This window comes from Trachypithecus francoisi, unplaced genomic scaffold, assembly GCF_009764315.1.
Source record: "Trachypithecus francoisi isolate TF-2019V2 unplaced genomic scaffold, Tfra_2.0 Lachesis_group17, whole genome shotgun sequence".
In the NCBI taxonomy this organism is placed as follows: Eukaryota; Metazoa; Chordata; class Mammalia; order Primates; family Cercopithecidae; genus Trachypithecus; species Trachypithecus francoisi.
Genome location: NW_022681462.1, coordinates 9,626,264 through 9,633,110, shown reverse-complemented (window position 1 = coordinate 9,633,110; position 6,847 = coordinate 9,626,264). Strand labels below are relative to the sequence as shown.

At 31.7% G+C, this 6,847-nt stretch overlaps 1 non-coding gene across 1 annotated transcript; it reads right to left on the bottom strand.

The window, feature by feature from the left end:
* Positions 1-314: 314 nt before the first annotated feature.
* LOC117063093 lies at positions 315-417 on the bottom strand. The gene has a single exon (XR_004428721.1). It is a non-coding gene; the product is annotated as a U6 spliceosomal RNA (small nuclear RNA).
* Positions 418-6,847: the final 6,430 nt, after the last annotated feature.

The following is a 6,847-nucleotide window of genomic DNA, read 5'->3' as shown; positions in this document are numbered from 1 at the left end:
TCCTTTAGTTATTTAGACATGGTTTTCTTCAACTCTTTGAATATATTTTAAATAGATGATTTAAACTCTGTTTGTTTAAAGTCTTTCTAGTAAGGACAACTTCTGATTTTCATAGGCCAGTTTCTATTGACTGGTATTTTTACTGTGTATGGGTCATACTTTCTCATAATTTTGCATCTCTTACAATTTTCAATAATATATATTTTTTATTTTTAAATATTTAATTTAAAAATAAAGACTGCACATAGTGTGCACAATGTAATGATTTCATATATGCATACCTTGTGTAATGATTATCACAATCAAATTAACACATAAAATTGTAAAATCAAATTTATATGTCATCTTTGTGTGGGGGCTATGCTAATCTTCTCTGTATCATTCTGATTTTAGTATATGTGCTGCCAAAACAAGCACTAAATATTGTAGTTAAATAATGTGGTAACTTTGAAAATCAGATTTCCTTACACTTTTCCCAGGGTTGTTGCTGTTGCTGTTTGTTATTTTTGTGGCGATTTAATTACTTTCCATGAGTAATTCTGTGGTATCTCTTTTATTTGTCCTGTGTGGACAGTTAAGCTTATTGGCCAGCTGATGATTAAACTAAGATTTTCTTAAATGCATTGAACTAATAATTTTCCCTGCCTCCTCAAAGGCGGTTTTGTGTGTGTTGGGGTATACCTTTAATGCTTTGCAAGGAGTTTGCAACTCTGCCTTCCTTTTTATTCCTGCTTGGGGAGATCCTCAAAGTTGGCTAAAGTTGAAAGAGTAGAGCCTTCTCAAGTATTTCCTGGGCATTTCCTAGCCACATGTATATGGTGTTCTAGATTCCCAGGAATAGCTGAGTACTTTAAAAGTCTCCTATGAACAACTCTTTTCCTAATTTTTTCCCCTTGCAGTTATTTTTCTGGTCAGCTTCTTGTTTATCCCAGCTGTTATCCCACCTCAAGCAGCTGCAATATTAAACAGTTACCACTAATTATTTCCAACAAATACCATGGAGAAAAAGCTGTTTTTAGAATGTGAACTCTGAGTAAAAAAAATAATAATAAGGAAAAGCCATGCAAATTGGGGTTTCCAGGGAACTTCCAGATAAGTCAGATAATGACAATTCTGTGGCTATAGGACTTTTGAGGAAGTTCAAACCCAAAACCTGTCTGCCCCTACCAATGGCTATGAAGCTGCTGGTTTTAATGCCTACACTGATTGTGAGGACTTTTGTTTTCAAAGGTTCTGTAGATCTAGAGAGAGAGGGAACAATAGAAAAATGGTCAGTTAAAATGCCAGAGTGTCCTGTTATTACCACTATCTTACCACAGTGCTTTTATTGAATAAATACTTCTTGAGTTTGGTTAATTTTCAGAGTACTGAAAATATTTATTTCATCTTTTTTGGGCAGTGTTTTCATTGCTTGTATAAAGGAGTAAATTATTGGACATCATTACTCTGTTATTCCTGCTGATGTTACCCTCTGAAATCAGTCTGAATCCAAGAACAGAGGGGAAATTAAGATATTCTCAGATTTAAGAAAGCTAAGAGAATTAGCTCCCAGCAGAACTACCTTAAGAGAGTGGCAAACTAAAGTTCTCTTAACTAAATAAATTTTTTTAAAGATGATAAGAGAAGGACTTTTGGAACATTAGAAAGAAAACAAAAAAGAGAACAAATATATAGGTAAATAATATGGAAATGCCTTCTTTTTAGTTTTCCAAATTGTGTTTGTCTAACATGTTTCTCCCTGTATGTAGACAAAACTTTTAAGATAGTTGTATAATGAATATAGAAGAATAAATGGGTGTAAAGAGAGATAATATTTCTATGGTTTGCTCAAACTGGTAAAATAATGATAGCAGTGGACTCTGATAAGTTACTTATATATTATATAATATCTGGAACCTTCACTGAGACTATGTGTAGATATAAACTCAAAACCACTGCATATAAATCAAAATAGAATCATAAAATGTACACTGAATCCACAAAAAGACAGGACAAAGAAACCAAAACGCAGAAAGCAAAAAGAAAATAAACAGAGAAAGAATTAAGCCCTGAAATACCAATAATTACATTAACTATGAAAGGACTAAACATACCAACTAAAAGATGGAGGTTAGCAGCAGGGACAAAAATAATAAGCTATTAATATGTTGTACATGAGAAACTTGCTTCAGATATAATGATATAGGCAGATTTAAAGCAAAAGTATAGAAAAAGGTATACTATACAAACATTAATAAAAAGAAAGCAGGGGTGGCTATGTTGATATCATATAAAATAGATTTCAAAGTGTATTAGTTCATTCTCACATTGTTATAAAGAACTATCTGAGACTCGGTAATTTATAAAGAAAAGAAAAGAGGTTTAATTGGCTCACGATTCCACAGGCTGTATAGGAAGCATGGCTAGGAAGGAAAATTATGTGGTGGAAGATGAAGGAGTAGGCACATCTTACATGTGGGAGCATGAGAAAGAGTGAAGGGGGAAGTACTACACACTTTCAAACAACCATATCTTATGAGAACTCACTCACTATCATGAGAACAGTAAGGGGTAAATCCACCTCCATGATCCAATCACCTCCTACAGGTCCCCTCCCCAACAATGAGGATTACAATTCAACAAAGGGCCAAACCATATCACAAAGCAAAGGAAGTTATTAGGGTCACAGAGGAACATTACAGAATCATTAATAGATCAATTCAATGAGAAGAAAGATATAACAATCCTAAATATGTATGCACCATAAAACAGAGCTGAACATACGTGAAGCAGAAACTGATGCAACTGAAAGAAAAAGTAGACAATTCATAATTACAGTTAGATTATAATTCAACATCCCTTTTTCAACTATTGATAGTACAACTAGACAGGAAATGAGCAAGGTTTTGGGAAATCTCAATAGCTTCTATTTATAGATAATTTTCCAAAAGCAACTGGATATACTTTCTGTTCTAGTAGTTATAGAACATATACTAAGATCAACTGTATCCTGAATCATGAAATAAACATAAAAGTATTAAAAATAATTGAGATCAAATAAAGTGTATTCTCTGAAAACCATGCAATTAAATGACAATATAATAACAGAATGATAAAGGTCAAATCACCATACTACTTGGAAACTAAACAATACAATTTAAAGTTATTCATGAATCAAATAGAAAGTCTCAAGGAGTGTTAAAAATACAGTGAAATAAATGAAATGAAAACCACAGCATATTAAAATTTGTGAGACACAGATGCAGTAGTGATGAGAGGAAAATTTATAGCACTAAATTCTTACATGAGAAAAAAGGAAAAGTCTCAAATCAATAATCTAAGCATCCACCCTGAGAAAGCAGAAAAAGAGAGCAATTAAACTGAAAGTAAGGAGAAGAAAGAAAATAGTGTTAAGAGCAGAGATCAAATAAAGTAAACATACACAGTTTGGGTGCAGTAGCTCATGCCTATAATCCCAGAACTTTGGTAGGCCAACTTGGGAGGATTACTTGAATAGTTGCTATGTCACCCAGGCTAGTCTTTAACTCTTTGGCTCTACAAAAAAATTTTAAAAATAAGCCAGGCATGGTGGCAGATACCTGTAGACCCAGCTACTTCAGAGACTGAGATGGGAGGATCACTTGAGCTCAGGAGTTTCAGGCTGCGGTGAACTATGATTGTGCCTCTGCGTTCCAGCCCGAGTAACAGAGCAAGACCCTGTCTCAAAAAAAAAAAAAAAAAATTTAATTTAAAAAAACCTGATCAAATTGATTAAAGAAAAGGTGGAAATCTTGCCTAGATCAGTAACAATAGAAAGGCAATGAAAGTCCATCAACTCTGGATTTCTAATCATGGTAATAATGAGTAGATAGTTTAAATAAAATATTCAGTTGATAAACCTAAAACATTTATCTGGTTGAAAAAAATGAAAACTATATATAAATAAATTTCATATATAAAATATATATAAATAAATTTTGTATATAAAATATATATAAATAAATTTCATATATATAATATATATATATATGCTTGAAGTCATTGAGGAGCTAGTAGGACACTAAGAGTTTATCAGACTAAAACATAAGACCAAAAAGACATACAGAGAGGTAAGCCTAGCATCTAGAGCCTCTTTTACTTCAGTGCATTTGCTGATACCTGACCCATTGAACTGGAATTATGACAAACAATGACAAAAAAAAAAAAAACTGGGAGCTATAAATAAATATATTTCAACATTTTAGGCAAATTCTAAAGTTTAACAATACAATTACCACAATCGAGAACTCAATGTATAGATTTAATCACATATTAGGTAAAGTTAAAATGATAATTAGTAAACTAGTGACGGGTTCAGATGGAAAAAGTCTTAAGTGCAGCATAGACAAATGAACTGAAGAAAAACAGAAGAGAGAATGAAAGATGCAAAATGGGAAGTTCTAACATACATGCTAAGACATAGAAGTAGAAAGAATATAAGACAGAGAATGATATTGGAAGAGAGAATGCCTAAAATACAAATACAAACTATAAATGAATGACTATGAGTTCCAAATAAAACAAATTAAGAGAAACTTAGACCTATCATGGTAAAACAATTGAGGACCAAGGACAAAGAAAATCTGAATGGCAGTTGAGCAAAAAGACAAATTACTTTGAAAGGAGCCACAACTTGACTGACAGCAGACCTCTCAACAGAAACAATGGAAGACAGAAAATATTGAAATGATATTTTTAAAGTGCTGAAAAATAAAAAGGTTAACATAAATTAAATATCCTTTTGAAATAAAAAAATTTTCAGAAAAAAGTAAAATATTTATACCAGTAACTCAGTAAAAGAATTTCTGAAGAGTATTCTTTAAAGAAAATAAAATAATCTAGTGTATGAAGAAAGGAGAAAAAAAGAGTACCAAAAGTTAATCATTTGGATATGCCTAAATGAATATTGACTAGAAAAGATAAAATGACTAATATACCTTCAGGTTTTATACGCACACCTGCATACATGCACTTAAAATTAAAATATAGAAAATTGGTAGCTTATAAGACATGAGTGTGGTAAAGGGAGTTAAAGTGTTTTGAGGTCCATGAAATGCCTAGGAAAAAGTGAAAACCCATCTTATATAAACTTTTTTAAGTCAAGAATATATGTTCTAATTTCTTGTATAATCACAAAATAAAGAAACAAAAGTAGCAGCCAAGATAATAAAAGAAAGAAATAAAATGATTACAAAGAGCAAACTTCAGTTAGTCCAAAACTAGATAGAAAGAAGAACGAAATAAAAGAAGTGAGACAAACTTATAGGAAATAGTGATTTTAGATTTTTAAAATTCGCATTAGCTATTACATTACATATAGGTAGAATAAATGCTCCAAAAAAGGCAAAATTTCAGACAAAGCAAAAAAATAAAAACCCAACTAAATGCAAATTTAAGAAGACTTTAAATATAAGGACACAGAAAGGTGAAAATTAAAGGAATGGAAAATGCGTACTATGCAAACACTAACCAAAAGGCAGGCTTTGTAACCATGCGATTATCAGACGAAGACTTCAAGACAAAAAATTGTTAAAATAAATTAAGGAGGCTATTTTGCAATGGCAAGAGATCCAATTCATCAGGAAGGAATAATAATTTTAAATTTGTATATTTACCTAAACCATATCTTTAAATATATAAAGCAAAAATAACTGATGAAGCTATAGCAAAAAAGTCCCAAAAAGTCTATAACCATAGTGGTACATTTTAAGACAATTCTCTCATTAACTAATAAAACAAAGCAGAGAATAAAAGAGTGAGAATATAGAATATTTGTACAACACAATTAACAAACAAGATGTAATTGATTTAGAACACTGCTTCCAACATCTGCAGAATATGAATTTGTATAAAGTGCACATGAAACATTAACCAAAATAGATCATCTGCTGATTCATATAGAAAGTCTAAACAAATTTCAAAGGATTGTCTTCATGCTGAGAATGTTCTCTGACCACAGAGCAAATTAAGCTAGAAAACAAAAACAAAAAGATAACAAAAATTTCCATATGTTTGGAAATTAAGAAGGATAATTCTAAGTAGGTTTTGATTCAAAAAAGGAATTATAGAGGAAACTAGAAATTTCTTTGAAATGAGTGATGATAAAAATATTACAACTTGAAGATTAGAGCTAAGGAAATTAAGAGGGATAATTATAACTTTAGATCCATGTATATAATAATAAAGATTAAAAATAACCTGAACATGAATCTAAAGAAATTGGAGGGAGAGGTGGAAACAACTATGAAACCCAAAGAAAATAGGAGGAAGAAAATTATAAATATAGTAGAAATTAGAGAAATAGAAGAAAACAAACATGCAGCAAAACTAAATATTAATTCTTTGAAATATTTACTGAAATTGATAAATTTCAGTTACACTGATAAAACTGATGAGAGAGGTAGAAAGAGAGAAAATTCATGAATAAAATTTGGAATGAAGAGGGACATTGCTATAGATCCTACAAATAATAATAGTTTTTTACTCTGAAAACTTTATGCCAGACATTTAAAAATATTACTTGCATGGGAGGCCGAGGCGAGTGGATCACCTGAAGTCAGGAGTTCCAAACCAGCCTGACCAGTATTGTGAAACCCCATCTCTACTAAAAATACAAAAATTAGCTGGGAATGGTAGCATGCACCTGTAATCCCAAGTACTTGGGAAACTGAGGCAGGAGAATGGCTTGAACCTGGGAGGCAGAGGTTGCAGTGAGCTGAGATCACGCCACTGCACTCCAGTCAGGGTGACAGAGGGAGACTCCCCTAAAAAACGAAAAAACAAACAAACAAAAAACAAAACCTTACTTGCAATAAGCAAATTAGGAAAA